At 43.8% G+C, this 17237-nt stretch overlaps 1 protein-coding gene across 1 annotated transcript in view; it reads left to right on the top strand.

Moving 5' to 3' along the window:
* Positions 1 to 11601: 11601 nt before the first annotated feature.
* The window catches only part of PASD1 (PAS domain containing repressor 1), a 77790-nt gene continuing 72154 nt past the window's right edge, over positions 11602 to 17237 (top strand). The window contains exon 1 of the mRNA XM_050964739.1: positions 11602 to 11837. The gene's annotated coding sequence lies outside the window, so the exon portion shown is untranslated. The remainder of the gene's footprint in view (positions 11838 to 17237) is intronic.

Raw genomic sequence — 17237 nt, forward strand, 5'->3', positions numbered from 1 at the left:
CTCTTTATGCCATTGTGGTCTCCCATGCAGATCAACTCATATACGAGGGAAAGACTGCAGGCCCATAGAAAGTACTGTGCATCATCTGAAATTACTCTTGGCCTCTATTTTAGCACCAACACAAGCACTAAGGACAGGGAATGGAATTCAACAGAAACGAAGGAAATACCCAGTAGGCAACAAAACGTTCTTTATTAGCGAGGCTTAACTAGCACTGCTGTTTTGTGAACACCACTCCAAAGAATTACTGTGGTTTTTCACTGGCAGCAAAGGCAATATAATATGCCTGCCTACCTCCAGGTACAGTATTCGTCAAGGGAACTCCTTCGGGATTTGCCAGAGTGGTTTGCAGGAGGTTGCTTGCTTGCTTGTTCTCCATGCTAGAAGACCTCCACATTTGTGGCAGAAGGTGGACTGGGTTTCTATCTGTGGTGGAGGGAAAGAGATCAGTCCTGGCCCTGATTCATGCAAAGGTGAGGAAAAACTAGGATATCTGCAGTCACCACCACCACAAGAGACATGGGCATTCCAAAGAAAATGTAGTCTCATCTTAAGGGAAAACACAGTCTTTTCCTGCGGGTCAGCTTAGTGCACGCCGTGCACACAGATTATAAGAGCAAGTCATTGTCACCATGTAAATTCAGCTGCTCTTATTTCAACTCCAACCCTTCCCTAATAAACTCTGATCAAAATTGCTTATCCTGAAATTCCTGTTTAGGTGGAGAAATTCTAAATAAAACACTTTTCTCGGAAATCCCCTTCTACATAGAAACAAGAGCCACATTTATCAAAATGTAAGCAGTTACTTATAGTGAATGGGGTTTGTATAACACACTTTTAGCAGTGTTTTTGTGCGTTTTGTTTCTACTAACTTATACTGAACCTGTAATGTTGTTAGAAGAAGAGAGATGTCGGCTGACAACAGGAATAGCATTCTACTCCGTTTACGAATGCCTTTCAACACCTGCTCTGAGCACAGAGGAATGGTATGCATTTCTGTGCTTGTGACTGCTGTAACATCCCACGCACTTCTGCATATTCCCAGACACCGGGCACATGTAAATACTCTTGAGGTGGTTAAACAAAACAGGTTTGGGCTCCCTGACAAGGTTAGTAGGCCTGACCTGCTTTTTATCCACTTATCTGAGCATAATAGCAGTAGAGCATGGTTAGCTCCGCCCATAAGGCCATCAGCAAGGCATGGCAATCAGCCCCTTTAAATTCAATCCTATTCTCAGTTATGTCCATGGCAAAATTCCAGCTGACTTCTGTTGAAGCAAGATCAGGCCCTTCATTTTCCTACTAATGCATAGATTTAAACTCTTCCGTACATCTTATTTTAAAATGGAAAAAAGCCCTGGAAGCACCCCAGAAATTATAGGGCCCACTCAAGTAGTGGAAAGACTTCCATTGACTTTAATGTGATTTGGAAGGAGGCCACAGTTGTTTCTCGGTGTATTTTAAATTAATGTTAAAAAGGTGGAGTTTGGAGAACTTGTCCCACAATCTGTGCTCTGAACCCATGTCCTTGCTGACTGGCACTAATACAAATACTAATGTCTCCCTTGTGGAGGGTGGGCTGTTGAGTATGTCTTGTGTTCCAGAGACCCCAGGCATCTCTCAGAAACTATCAACCTGTGAGTGGCCAAGATTATTCAACAGTTTATGGTGGAAAGTTCTCACAGTATCCAATTTCCTTCCCTGGGTGTGGTAGAGATTGTGTTTGGTCAATGATCTCCTGACAATGGATGCAGATCAAGTATCCATGTTGGTATTATTAAGTCTATCAGCTGCCTTCAGTATTGTTGATCACAAAGTGTTCTTGGCTCATCTTTGGCCCTAATGGGGAGTAGACATTTTCCCTCAGAGTAATTCCAGAGAGCAACGTTGAGCAACTGCTTCTCTTCTCTAAGAACAGTGTGGTGTGGTGCTGCTGCTGCAGGAGTTTATCTCATCCTCAGTCCTGCTCAACATGTCTGAGGCTGCATGGAGGATTAGCTAGGAAGTACGAGTTGCAGAGTTTGCAACAGATGAGACCCATCTTTATTCCTCTATCATTTCCAGCTGCCCCAGTGTTTGGATGAGATCAAGCATAGCTAAGAGCTAGCTGGCTGTAGATCAATCCTGATAAAACACCAGCAATAGATGCTAACAGCTTGGAGGAAGGCAACGGGAAGGTATGGAGATTATTATAAGTGCTTTTTGCCTGGGATGGTGTCTGTCTGCCACTATTTTTTCACGTTTGCCACATGGGAGTCTGGTCAGATTCCCAGTAATTGTAGAAAGATCAGATTTCTGCAACAGCCAGAGAAGCTCTCTCTCATTTGTGTCTGGCCTATAGTGTTACTTTTTTTTTTTTCCCCTTGCTTGCAGATTTTGCTATTCTGATTCATGTCTTTGCCACTGAAAAAAATCCTCTGAAACCTTTTAACTTCTTGTTTGGCTTGGTTAGTGATTGGCCTCTTAAAGCATCAACCAAATATAAATAATGCAATGACCGACTGACCTGTAGAACTCGTAACACATTTCTATGAATAAGAATAGCCTCAGCAGAAACATTAGGTAGTTAAAAAATGACAAGGCTTCTCATTCTGGTTTCAGGTCATAAAACTAGTAAATAAGATCTAATGGCATAGTAAGTCACGCCCATTCAGACTTTGGCCAATAATTGTGCATCATCATGGACACACCGCCATCACCCTGTTCACTTCCTCTGTGTTTCCACCAGGATGCTGTGCTCCACATTGTGTCGAAGATTATTATAATCTCCAGACACAGCCTCTCTAGGCCTTATGTCTTGCCATTCAGTGGAGTAACCCTGGTTCCTTTGCATGTTTTGGCTTCTCACAGACTTTCTGTGCACTGAAGGTTACGGTCCCTTAACATACTTCATTACTAGATCACTTATTCAGAGCTCTGTTTGTAAAGCTCCTCTGTGGCTAATTGAGAATAATCGGAGATGATTGTGGCCTCTGGCTATTCATGCCCACTTACCCCATATTTAAATACAGCAGTGTGAATCTGAGCTAATATCTGTGTTTAAATCAGCTGGAGACTGTGCTGAACCCAAAGTGAATGTAAGCCTGCACACGCACACATCCCTCATCCTAGAGTGCTCTGCTATTTGCTCAGACTAAAAAGACTGTGAATCAAATGTTCGCTGTCAATGGGAGCTCCTGCACAAGTAAGGAGAGAAGTATTTGGCACCATTTTCGCTTGGGTGCACACAGGTCACTTCTTGGCCTCACTTTATTAGGAGTTAGGCTATTGGCTTGAACTGCATCACAAGAATGCTTATCAGAGAATATTTTATTACTCTGGCGTGCCAACTCCTTCGTTGCAAATAAGATTAGCCACCTCAAAAGTGTGTGTGTGTGTGTGTGTGTGTGTGTGTGTGTGTGAGAGAGAGAGAGAGAGAGAGAGAGAGAGAGAGAGAGCGCCAGAATTCAGAGTAGCTTTTTGCAGTTCACAGCTCTTAGTGCAGGAGACATTCAGCCGTTCCGTGCATGATTGCAACCATGCCACTTGTTCTCATGCGGTGCCACCATTGCACTTCTTTCCCTATTCTTACCCCCCATGCAGCAAAAGGCAAGGTTCTCCATGCCCAGAGAGACTGGGCACAGCCGTGGCCCCTAAGATATCTTAAACTGAGTTCCACATGCCTAGAGAGATCAGATGATCAGAACTGAAATGTTTCTGAGGGATCTGAGAAGAGAACTTTGCCCTAAGTGGTGACTTAGTCCTTTAAATTCCCACTAATTCTGAGCAGTCATTCAAAGATTCTCATCAAACAGGTGCACAAAGATAGTACATACATGGGATGAGGGCAGAGGCAGCCTTGTCTCCCTCCCACAAAGTAGAAATATAGGACTATAACCAGGGGTGAAATCATGGCCCTACTAAGGTCAATGGAAGTCTTGCTGTTGATCTCAATGGGGCCAGAATTTCACACCAAGCATTTAAAAAATCAGTGAGCTGAGGACCTCGTTACTGGCCTGGCGCACCATTGCCTGAAGGGTTTGTGGTCAGGCCCTTTGTCCCCAGGTTCATATTCCAGCTCTAGATGGTAGTGGATTCACATGCTGCAGTGTTAAAGCATACCCTGCCAAAGTCCTTTCCACCCTGGCCCTGCCATGCAAACCTGTCCTGCACGAGCATGACCTAACACTCTATTTCCCCTCCCCCTTTATGAAACTTTGGGCTGTAGATAAGTAAGGGCAGGCTTTTGCCCAGTTTCTCACATCTTAGCATGTATGAACAAGCTTTGGCTTTAAAAGAAAAATGCATGTGATCTGATCAGAAAGCCCTAGAGCTGAGAACTCCTCTTCCAAATTTAGGGGGATTGTAATAATTGTAGGCTGTTGCTAAAAGAGTAGATCCTGGTAGTGTGGCAGAAATGTAAAAATGTCCTACTGCCTGTTTGCAAATAAAATCAATTGATCTTAATAGATTACATTGTATTTCTCACTCAATGAATTTCCCTTGTTGCCTGTGTAAAGAAATCTCTCGGAGGAGAAAATCCAGTATTAATTCTGCGACTTGACATGATGTTTTGGAATTCCCAGATGCCGTCTGTACCTTAACTCTTAATCAAGCACTTTCAGGATAGATAAAAAATGTTTGGACTATTGTGGAAGTCTCTCAAGGTTATATGTTCCATACAGTCAAACTCTGAGTGTGTAACTAGTGAAACTGACTAGAAAATTCCAGAAACGTCAATATTACCCATAATTTGGAGGCAAGAATTAAGCCTATGAGAAAGTTTGTCTTTGGAGAATTTCAAAGTGAATTTCCCCATTTATGTTGTCTACATATATCTATATTCCCTGATCCTGCAAAGACATTGTCTAGAATTCAATACATGCCTTTTACTTTAATGGGTCAGCTTATAGTGTATAAAGTTAAGCACATGCCTAAATCTCTGCAGGATCAAGGCCCATGATTTTGCATAGATTTCAGACCTTGAAAAAGGAGATGAAAATATGAGTTGATTACAAAAAGTCAGCTAAGATACCACTGCACTAAAATACAAATATATCTGTTCCCTCAAATCCACTAACATTCAAATACAAGATATGAAATGTCGATAGAGAGATGTGAAAGGTAATGGGGTGCAATAGATTTTAGAACAGTGATACGTCCCTGTTCATCAAACACTTTAGGATAAATGCAGGGAGCACGAGGCACTACAGCAACAAGGATGACTTTAAATCTTTACATGACATGCTGTCAACGCAATAATGATTTGCAATAATAGTCCCAATGCAGTTAACTCCATGCAGCCGTTGTGCTTCCCTAGATCTTCTACTAGCATCACCATTATGCGTATCATTGAATGAGCTCATCCTCTTGAACTCTACAGTAGCAATTGTGTCCAGGGGTTAGTGACGAATGCACAAAACTGAGGGCAGGTCGACATGGAGACTTAGTGCACACTACAGTGAGTGTGAATCTAGGGTGCACTAGCATGCTGCATGCTAGCTGACATTGTGGTCCCTACTGCCAAACACAAGTTGAAAGCACACTATGCAGCTTTTAGTGTGTGGCAGCTGGGTCCGGACCACACGTCCAGTTAGTGCATGGCTTGCTAGTGCACTGCAGGTTCACATCCTGCTTTGCCACTCACTAAGTCAACATGTTAACAAGCCCCAACTTTTTAGATGGAGTCAAAGGTACTTTTTCTCCTGTTTCTTATTCTCACTTCCTCTTTTGGTTTGTTATCCCTACTCACACAACCAATATTCCTTGAGACACCGGATCCCACAGAGAACTCACTACACGCATCGAGTATCATTGTCCTTCCCCAGTATCCCCATGAGGAACTGTCTAAGCCGTTAATGTTTCAGGCTGTAATAAATCCTGACCAGAGGAGTTCCAGGGTAAGTGTCATAGGAGAATTCCTGGCAGTACAGCTCTGAAGTGGGGGGAAGCAGGTGATCAGGCTATGATTTACTATTAAATACAAGAAGCTATGGCCCCAACTGACATTAACAGGGCTGTGCAGGGATCCACCCATGTGGTTTCATTGCAATCAATAGGCCCTCTAGGTCTGGCAAAGGCCTATGTCAAATTAAGATTCCATAAATCACAGAAATTCACAAAATGCAAAAATCCTCTTGTATATATTTCATACTCAGACATTTGATATCAACAGTAATGTAGCTACTAGGTACTTTAGGAGTATCTACATAGAAAGAATTTTTGCACTGCCTGACCTTGTGTGTGTGTGCTTATAATTTAAGAGCTAGTTTGAACAACCCCTTACTCATGTAAGTACTTGCTATCTAGTTGCACAATTTAGCCCCAACAGCCTCTTTATTTCGTTGTTTACAAAAGAAATTCTCCATGCTTAATTACATTAGCCCTTACTTATCCAAGTAAAGCTGTGACGCTCACTCGCCTTTTCAGCGAATGGGGCGAGGATGGATGTGTGGTTGGGTTTTTTTCTGTTTGGCCAGAGATATTTTTGTATTGGTTGCTGTTTGTCACAGATACATCTTTGCAACATGGCAACTTTTTAAAAGACTAAAATATAGAATTTGCCAAACACTGTAAAATTCAGCAACAACTGCCCAAGATCTGCAACACTGACAAGCATGGGATTTCCGTCTTCCTCTTCCCTCCCGCTCCCCCCTCCAGCCCCAGCTGATATTTGTTGCAGGATTTAAAATGGAAGGATTTTGCTCCTGTTTTAAATTGAGCTACTTACAGACACCCTCGTGGAAACAGTCCCTGACTCTACCCAGCTTAAGGATAGCAGTTGCCCCTCTTCCTGTCCTGCCAGGTTCTGTAGTAGGGCTAGTGAAAAAATTGTGAGTGAAAAATTTTCTGGTTGGAAAATAAAGTTTTGCTGAAATTTACATTTTCTGTGGGGAAAAGACTGAATTCTGATTAAGTTTCCATGGAAATTGAAATGAACACTCATTGTGGGTTTACACAAATCTCTGTTTGCAGTGTTGTTGTAGCCATGTTGGTTCCAGGATGTGACACACACAAGGTGAGTGAGGTGATATCCTTTTTTTTTTGGGAGGTGGGAGGGGGGGAACCAACTTCTGGAAGAGACGGAGCTCTCTTCATGTCTGGGAAAAGTAATCAGCGTGTGTCAGCTTAGCTGCATACACGGTGTGACACATAAGGGGTTAACACAGCTCACCTGGTATGCAGTTGTGATGCTCAGATTACTTTTTTCCTAGACCTGAAGAAGAGCTCTGTGTAACTCAAAATGTTTCTTCCATCAAAAGATATGGGTCCAATAAAAGATGATATTACCTCACCCACCTTGTGCCTCTCGTATCCTATGAATCTGAGCACCAGAGCCACAGCAGTGACTCATGGGAGTTGTAGTTTTGCATCCTCTCCATGGGCCATGCTCTCCTGGCAGGACTAGATGTCTGATGATGCCAGGTGGGCTGAGCCACCAACTTGCTTGCTTCATAAGAATCCCAAGTAAACGTACAGGGGAATAAGCCATGCCAGTATAAAGCACCAGTGTAACTTGGCAGTTGCACCAATTTATATACTGTTACACTGATGTAGAGTGGTACAAAAACTATTGACATGCCGGGCCTAACCTCTCTTCAGTGACACCAATGAGAGTGCTACAGGAGTAAGGCTAGCAGAATTTGGCCTGCATTTTTTAACCCATCTTTCTGGGGTTAAACAACTTTTGTACAGGCTTTGAAAATGAAAAGCTTATAAGGTAGATACTAGGGGTCAGAAAGATAGGATAGATCCATTTCCCCCTGTTCTCCTCTTGTTCAGCATTGATTAAATTCTCTTTTTAGGTTCAGTGGTTCAATCTTATCAAACTCGGATCTTATTCCTTCTGGTACCCTATAATTAGTGTCCTTTGAGCCTATCATAATGTCTTTTGTTTTGCAGTCTCTTCTCAGTTCTGTAGCAAATAAGTAGTTATCCTCAAAACCAGGGATACGTGTTCATAGCTGCAAAAATAGAACACACTTATACCATCTTTTCAGCATCAGATGCCTACCTCGCTGAAAGGTGTCTATGGGGGGAGGGGGAACATCTGCAATGGACATCTCTCCAAATGACTGCATCTGGAATATGATTTTTCTTTTCTTTGAAGCGATTACTGACTACAAGTGGCACTTCAGTCTGAGCAAACTCACTGCAAGCAAAGTGAAAGCAAAAGGAGATGAACTCCTCATCAATAGCTGTTTGTACATTGAGTGAAAGAAAAATAGAGGTTATTCTGAAATGGAATAGAAAGAGGCACCCTAGTTTTGCTTGGTAAGGTATTAGTGCAGACCAGACCTGATAGGATCCACTCTTACAGAAGTGAGAACCTGCTTTGCCAGTTTGTGCAATGAGGATCCCCACGCTGTATTTTTAATCTCTAACCAGGTTTTTTATAAGACATTTTTACACTTGAGAAATTGAAGAAAATGCTGGGATACATCTTTTGTTTCTCTATAAGAGAGATTAGCTGACGTGGGAGGATCTCTTTCTCTAGTGTGCAGTAATAACGATCAGTATTGCTAAGGATTCATTATTAGAGTAGTAACTTCACTTTTTTTCTTTAGGGCCAATAGATTTTTCTTTTCTTAAGCATACTCAGTTATAAAACATCCTGTCTTGTCACTTCCGAGGTCTGATTTTTTTTTTTAATTCATTAGTCTGCAGCACAGCCTGTATGTTTTTTCTTGGCACAGAACTATTGACTATATCTGTATACAGGTAACAGTACAAATATTATAATTGACTAGTCACCTACATAATTACTTGCTGGACACAACATCTGTGAATGTATCTAGGTCAGTGAGGGTTATTCACGTCTTTAGAACAACTCCCTGTAATTTTACCTTACCACCCAAAAGAAGGGAATGACTCTGACACCAATAGGGTTACAGTAAAGTAAAGCTGGTGTGAGATCAGAATCACGTTCCTAGGGTCCAACCCTCATTCTCACAAGTGATGTCTGAAAACTATTTTTGCACCACTGTAATTCCATTACTTTTAAACAGAGATGTTTGTGCTTTACATAAGTAGAAGTGAAAAAAGAATCCAGCCCCTTGACTTCACCAGGACAACTAATGCAGTGGTTCTCAAACTTTTGTACTGGTGACCCCTTTCACACAGCAAGCCTCTGAGTGCGACCCCCACCCTTATAAATTAAAAACACTTTTTAATATTTTTAACACCATTATAAATGCTGGAGGCAAAGCGGGGTTTGGGGTGGAGGCTGAAAGCTCACAACTCCCCATGTAATTACCTCACAACCCCCTGAGGGGTCCCAACCCCCAGTTTGAGAACCCCTGAACTAAAGGGAGTAAGAACCACTCAGAGAGGTAACTGTTTGCATGACTGGCCTTTAGCTCATACAACAGCAAGTTACCCAAAGCCCAATCCACTGAAATTAAAGGGGTTGTTGCCTCAGTACTGATGCCAGGATTTGGCTCAACGTTATGAAATTTGCCTCAGACCAGTACTTTATTCTGAGGTGAGGGCAATATAAATGGCCATACCTGCACCCTCAAAAACAGTCCTTTCGTATGAGTATTTTCTATGGGAGTTTTTTCTGCCTCCCTGCTCTTCAGAGTGTGTCTCTAATAAGAGTATTTGATCATGACAGCCAAAGAGTTAGCTCTAATAAAACCACTCTGAGCTGGTACTATCCTTATTTTCTGTTTACTTTGCATAACAATTTGGCAGTTCTTTTAGTTACTCACAGTTCTTATCACCCACTCCAGTAGCTAATATGTACTCTCCCTAGGTGGCCATAATATGACTTTCTCCTGTTGATAGTCCCTAATAGTGATAGTTTAAGGCCCACTCTTACAAGCACAGACATGATTAACCTTTAAATACATTGAATGAGGGGCCTTAACATGCATTGGTGACCTACTGCCTAACTTGTCTTTTCAGTTGATATTCTCAGTCATCATCCTACCCCATTTTCTAACCGTTTGTTTATTCCTTGTTGCTGGTTCTTGTCATAATCCTGGATTATGACCGGTGTCTTTTTCTGCTTGTTTGTATAGTGCTTGGCACAATGGGCCCCTAATGTGCTTTTAAGTGCTATTGTCCTATTATAATAAAGGCATAAAAACATTTTCAAAGGGTTCGTTCTACTTCTCCATTGCAGAGGGGAAGGTGGAGGCACTCCCTTCCCTCTGACATTTCGGGAAGGGTGAGGAGTAAAATAGAAAATGTTGTTGCCAAAGCTTTTGGGACAGAGCGCTTCCAGAAATGAGAGGTAACAGAAGCAGGGGTAAGCAGGGGTAAGCAGCTCCCCCCCCACCATGGAACAGGTAGAAAAGTAGCCCTGCCCATGGATCTCCAAACACCCTTACATGGCTTGGGAGAGCCCTCGGTTTTTCCTGAACCTTTTCCTAAATGTGGAGCCCGGTTGTTGTGAAAGTGGGAAAATGTCAGCTTGGGGGCTGGGGGGGCTCCTAGGAGGAAGGCACCAGCACATGTTAAAGCACTGACTCATCCCCTGCTGTGACTCATCACCGCCTAGAACAGCTTGTTTCAGGGCTGGAATATGTCTTGTCAGGGGAGCAGAAAGGTTAGGTGAATTAGCAAAGGCGTTGGGGTGGGGGGTAGTTTTACCTCCTTAGATCCGCAGCCCTCTCTCCCGCCCGGGGGGGGGCACAGCTCTCTGCGGCCAGGCCAGTGCCCCCCCCGCGAGGTCACCTAGGGACAAACGCTGCCTGCCTGGCCCTTGGAGCTGCTGATGGACGCCCAGGCCCCGGTCTTGCTGCCGGGGGGCCGCGGGCCAGTGTGGCGGGAGGATGGACACGCTTCACCTTGCAGCGTGACTTGATTCGGAGTGACTGGGGCTTTGGAAATGCCACGGGGTCCCCCCGCCGAGCAGCCCCCAGGGGAGAGGCTCCAGGAGCGGGCAGGGCGGGATCCTGGCACCCCCAGCCGCCCCCAGCCGCCCTGCCTGGGATCCCGGCACCCCCAGCCGCCCCCACCCGGGATCCCGGCACCCCCAGCCGCCCCCACCCGGGATCCCTGCGCCCCCAGCCGCCCTGCCCAGGATCCCTGCGCCCCCAGCCGCCCCCGCTCTGCCCTGAGCGGTCCAGGCACCAGAACTGCTGCCCATCGAGGCTGGCTGTCCAGCTCCCTGGAGCCAGGGTCCGTGCAAATCCGGCTCCATCCTGCAGCACCTAGGTCCGCGCAAACCCAGCCCCTGCGCCCTGCTGCCTCCCGCCTGGGGCCCCGATCCTGCGGGCACCGCACTCAACGAGCAGGTCCGGACCTGAATCCGTGCCCGGGCCGAGCGCGCTCCCGGGAGCACAGCCCCCGTCTCCTGGCGCATTCCCGCCATTCCCTCAAGGCGCGCTCCCGGCACCCTACTCCCAGCAGGCGCGCTCCCGTGGTGCGGCGCGCTCCCTGCAGCCAGCTCCTGACGCGCTGCTCCCGGTGTCCGCGAGCCCCGCTCCCCGGCTGAGCTCGGCGGCGAGCTCCCGGGAGGCGCGCTCCCTGGCTCCGTGGCCAGCAGGCGCGCTCCCCGCAGGCGCGCTCCCCGGTGCCAGGGCCAGCGGGAGGGGTGGAGGGAGCGCGCCTGTGTAATGCCAGGAGGACGGGCTAAGCCCGCCGCCGAGTTACACAACCAGTCAGGGCAGATCGCGCTGCAAATGTGCCTTTCCCCAAGTCAGCCGAGCTCTGGGCAGCCCGCATCGCCCCTGGCCGAGCCCCTGCCCCTGCTCCGGATGCTTCGCTGCAGCGGTGGCTGGAAGAGACTCGCATGACATGTCTCCTCCGGGCAGTGGCACTGGGTGGCTTGTGGTGACCCCTGAGGCTGGGCGAGCACCGCCTGGGAGCTCCTCTGCCGGTGGCCACGCATCCTCCTCCTAGACGGGGTAGGTACGGGGCGAGCTGGGGGGGCTCCCCACCTGGGCTGCTGGCGGGTGGGTCCTGGAATTGCGGAGCGCAGGGCTGGGTTTCCTCTGCAGAGGTAGCCGGAGAGCGAGGGAGATGCTGTTGCCAGACATTCATCCCTTCCCTAGATGCGTGTCACAGGAGTTTTTGCAGGATGGAGGGAATTAGCTCAGCCTGGCTGCCGGATTCCTGCTACCTTATTCCCTTCGCTCTGCTCCTCAAACATCTCCAAGGCACCCCAAAAAAGTAATTCCCTTCGAATCAGGACTTTTCTGAGCCCCAAACCAGGTTTTCAACTCCTGCTTCAGCGTGGAACCTTCCATCAGCCCCGCAATTCGCTTTCAAATATGTACGTTTCAACCATACATTAAATTCTTTAAAAATTACAAATCCGCAGAACGAACATGAGAGAACAGCACTGGGCATGGACTCGAATTTTTGTGAATCAGAGAATATATTTTTAAAGTCATTCTGGTAGTTTTAAGCTGAAATTTGGCAGACATGGAAGCAGCATCTCAACCGGAGGAGATTCAGCACTTACCTGTGGCCGGTTTTGGGGTGAAAGTGAGTGACAGTGTGAGTTCCAAGTGCCCTGCATAGTTGGGATTATTACAGTGTGTCGTGGTGCTGTGAAATCATTGGAGGGAAATAAAAAAAGAGCAAGGGATATGCTGTGTTTTGTTTTAGTGAAAGGAACATTGATCTGCTCTAGGATTTCTTTCTATTTTGAATTTCGATAATTCTGTGAATCTGGTCCTACTAAAATACAGCAGGTAGAAAAATTAAAAGCCAAGTCACGTTTTTATATATAGAATCTAAAATCCAAGTTAAAAAGTTATTCCTTCCAACATAGATATTGTGCCTTTTGGTTTTGCAAACTGTTTACATTAAAAGCAGGGGAATGTGAAGACTTCTGAAGAGCCAAGTATGTTTCAGATATATATTTGTAAATGATAATTCCTAGACGTATTTCTAATAATTGAAATTGTAAAGAGATTGCTCTGGGTGGTTCATATCTGAAACACATTTTGAAGCTGAGGTTATGTGACTCATATGGTGTCATACCTATTTTATAGAACATTTGCCCTTTGTAAAATTCCACGGTCCTGTGTAGAATTGGAGCCACTGTATTTCCAGCTTTGCCAGTCATCTGAATGGTCTTCAAAGTAGATCCCTCATAAGTAGATTTAAAAGCAATCCCGTAGTCCGATATGGGGGCAGAACTGACACTTAAATTCAAGAAGGATTTATTCTGATGGAAGTTATATTCCTGAGCTCGGGTGTAACCCCAGAAATTATATGGCTGAAGTTAAAGCCATTAATAATTTGCCATCCTTTATCAACGTACCAGGGTGTGGTATAAGCAGGGAAGGGTTATTTATTACCCTGAATTTATTTTGTCTTGTGCAGTGAAAGCAGAAGTATTGATCTAATTAATGAGATGAGATGTTCTATTTGTGTAGATGGTGAAATGTCAAGAGACATTCATTTCTTAAACAAAAAACACTGTCCTCCCCTAATTTCACTGGATTGTACCTACTGATAACTGGAACTTTGGTATAGCAACGTACTTTACATCAGAGACTGTTAATGATATAGGACTTGTTCTTTGTAGAGTCATAGCAGTGTACAAACACTAATACTCTTGATGGGAAATCCACATTTCTAGTATATACTACAAAGACTGTTTCAAATGCTGAAGGGCCTGAAATGGATTTTTTGTGTGTGGATTATTGTAAATTGTATGGTTTTTTTTTAAAGAACACAAACTACAGATCAGAGTACTTTGCAGTAGTTACTGGATCAATAGAATCAGTTTGGTCTCTATGTACTGTATGTGAGAAGAAGAGGCATTTTGTAGGAACACAGCACTCTATGGACTAATATGCAGTAATAATGATAACACTAAGGGTTTCTTATGAGACCAGGCTCTGACAAATATTGTAAGCAGTAAAGAGGAGAAAAGTATCCATCACCAACCAATAAAAGAGAAGTAATCCTAATGGTTATTAAAGAAAAACCAGTTAAGGTAAAAATGAGCCTTCATTAGAACAATATTGATGTGATGCTTTCACATCTCTCTGGTTAACTCTGTTTACAACTGAAGCTTTGAAAACTGCTAGGAGTTGAAACCACGGAAAATATATAAAGGATCAGAGGAATTTGTTGGTTGTTCTGTTTGTTTTACTTATCAAAAGATATCAGTTTGATTGATTTTAGTTGGTATAAAGTTAATATGGCTTTTGAGTCTAAAGTGAGTTAGTGTAAGTGAGTAAAGCTGGTTGAGACATTTTGTAAATTGAAATTTCACTGAAAAATGTTTTAAAAATGTATGCAGGATTCTTTTCCCATTTTCCAGGCAGCTCTATATATGACTGTGTAAAATGGTTTTACCAGTTTAAGACTCATGTAGAGCGTCCACATATTCAAAAGCAGCTCAGGATTAAAGATAACTTTTGGCACATGAGTAGTCCATAATGAAAATCGCATGGTATTGGTAGCAAAATCAAGCAGCAGAGATATTGTTATTAAATCCAGCTTCTGCTCAAAAGTGTCAACAAGAATTTGGTAGCAATGCTTTCTTTCCTATTCAGACTTTGGGCTTGTATACATACACACAAGTTGTACTGCTTTAACCAAACTGGTATAGTTAAAGCAGCGCATCCTCCTTAGCGTGGACTCACTTAGACCAGTATAAAAATACTTATACCCATATAGCTTATTCCTATATGGAGGGCCCTACCAAATACACGGCCATGAAAAACACATCACGGACCATGAAATATGTTGTCCCCCCATGAAAATTGGTCTTTTGTGTGCTTTTACCATGTACTGTACAGATTTCATGGGGGAGATGAGCATTTCTCAAATTGAGGGTCCTGACCCCAAAAGGAGTTGTAGGTGGATCACAAGGTTATTTTGGGGATCGTTGCCACCCTTACTTCTGTGCTGCCTTCAGAGCTGGGTGGCCGGAGAGTGGCGGCTGTTGGCCAGGCGCCCAGCTCTGAAGGCAGTGCCACTGCCAGCAGCAGCACAGAAGTAAGGGTAGCAGTACCACAACCCCCCCCAATAACCTTTTGACCCTCCCCCTAAAAAAACCCTCCTCTTTGGGTCAAGACCCCTACAATTACAGCATGGTGAAATTTCAGATTTAAATAGCTGAAATCATGAAATTTACAATTTTTAACATCCTATGACCATGAAATTGACCAATATGGACCATGAATTTGGTAGGGCCCTATCTATATGGGATGAGGAATAAGCTATATCTTTTAAGGCATCTTTATCCTGCATCCACACTAAGAGTTGTACTGGTATGACTCTTTCAGTAAAATAAAATTATCCCATTGCCAAAATAGCTCTATCAATACAAAACTGCATAAACCAGGCTTTCGTAGTGTGTGGTGTGTTATTAAAATGATATACCACTAGATCATTCTGCTTCAAACCATCTAGTAAGTCAGTAATGTAGAGAGTCACTGACATTTATTCCCTATGACCTGATAAGACCATTCCTACATCCCTGTTTTACATATGCAACCTCACTGAAGTACCATTGGACCAAATTCTGCTCTCATTTTCATTGCAGTAACCTAAGTGACTTCAACTAGATTGCGATGTATAAATGAGAGCAAAATTTGATCCAGGGAATCAGTTGTGCCTTTAAGGCCCAAGTCTGTGTCGGTGATGGTGCAGAGATACACCTCCGGAAGGAGAGTGCTGGGAGGTACATGCCTCAGAGAGGCGCAGCGTTACCCAGTATACCCCAGCTGGCCTTCTGCACAGATACGGGTTCACTTGTCGTGCACCCAGACAGCCCACTCCACAGATCTACGTGGAATTGTATGGACTGGGGAGCAGTTCATAATAGAATTTGACCTACTTTATTTTTCATTCCAGAGCTTCAGCCTTGTCTACGCACAGAAGTTGCTCCAGTTCAACTTCAGTCAGTTTTTAAACTGACGTAATTTAACTGGTGCAACTCTTATTTGCATTTAAAAGTGGCTTATTTTGGTTTAGTTGTTCCTAAGTGGCTTAAATTAAACCAGAATAACCCACTGTTACACTGAAATAAAAATTTGCACTGGTTTTAAAAAATTGGTTTAAAAATCACACCTATGTTGTAGTGATGCAACTTTGTCACGTAGACAAGTCCTTCTACAGAGCCTGAAGTAAAGTGTGGATTACAAGCAAAATGTAGTATTAAAAAAATACAGTGTAACTCAGGAGACTGAAAGTCATTCATAATACAGTGCAAATCTGGTAAATCGTGACACTAGATTTAAATTTACCCCTGCTCCAGTTCAGATCCAAACATGTTAGCAGAACTCTGTGGATTGTATGTAAGGACCTATAGAAGTATTAAATGATTGCCAGCTACAAATTATAAATTAACATTCTTCACAGGAACAGTTTTGTCATAGGAATGTTGAATGCATAACCTAAGTCATCTTCCACTAGAAAAAAGAAAGCAGCTCGAGTGAGCCTGAAGCAGAGATTGCAAACTTGGTACATTCTCTATTCGCAGAGATTCAAATACGGGAAAATGGCAGCACAGATGAGGATAATTCTGAGATAGTAAAAGAGGAAGTATGTTAACCAAACCCCATTGAGTTGTTGAAGTGCAATTCTGCCAACACAATTTTATTTAATTTTATAGGCATGTCTCTGGTGCACATCACTGCAGTAACTGAATGTCTCATTAATATTGTGATATAAAACACTGCCAAACATATGTTTCCTTTGCGGGGGCTTGCAGGATTGGTAATGACAGTAGATTACTGGTTTGAATCCAACCACAGTAGCTAGCGGTCCAAAGTCAGTGCTATAGGATGTCTGTTTGGTGAAATGTATGTAATGAATCCAGTTCCTAGTGAACAGGTGTCACCAGCGTATAAACTGCCCTTTAAAATAGTACTCGTTGGTCATCTCTGCACACAGGGCAAAAACTGAACAGCCTTCCAGTGTGCTCTCTCCACTGGAGGTCTAAATACTCCAAAGCCATCGCTAAGTGACTTTTCACAAGCTTTAAATTCACCTGGAACTCAGTGCCTAGAGCTTCAGATTGTAAGTAATATCTGTATTTGTATTTATAGTCTGCATCTGACTTTCCTCTGTCTCTAGTTAGGCACCAGACTGGGATTTAGGAGATCTGTTTCCAGCTCTGCTACAGATTTCTTTTATGACCTTGGACAAGTCACTTAAATTCTCTGTTCCTCAGTTCCCCCATCTGTGAAATGGGAATAGTGATCCTTCCCCCTTATCACAAAGGTGTTGCGAAGATACATTCATTAATGTATGTGAGGTTCTCTGATGAATGATGTGTGTGTGTATATAATTTTGTTTACAAACAATCTGAGCTCAGTCAAGGTTTCAAGTAT

The sequence above is a fragment of the Gopherus flavomarginatus genome, chromosome 8 (assembly GCF_025201925.1).
Source record: "Gopherus flavomarginatus isolate rGopFla2 chromosome 8, rGopFla2.mat.asm, whole genome shotgun sequence".
In the NCBI taxonomy this organism is placed as follows: Eukaryota; Metazoa; Chordata; order Testudines; family Testudinidae; genus Gopherus; species Gopherus flavomarginatus.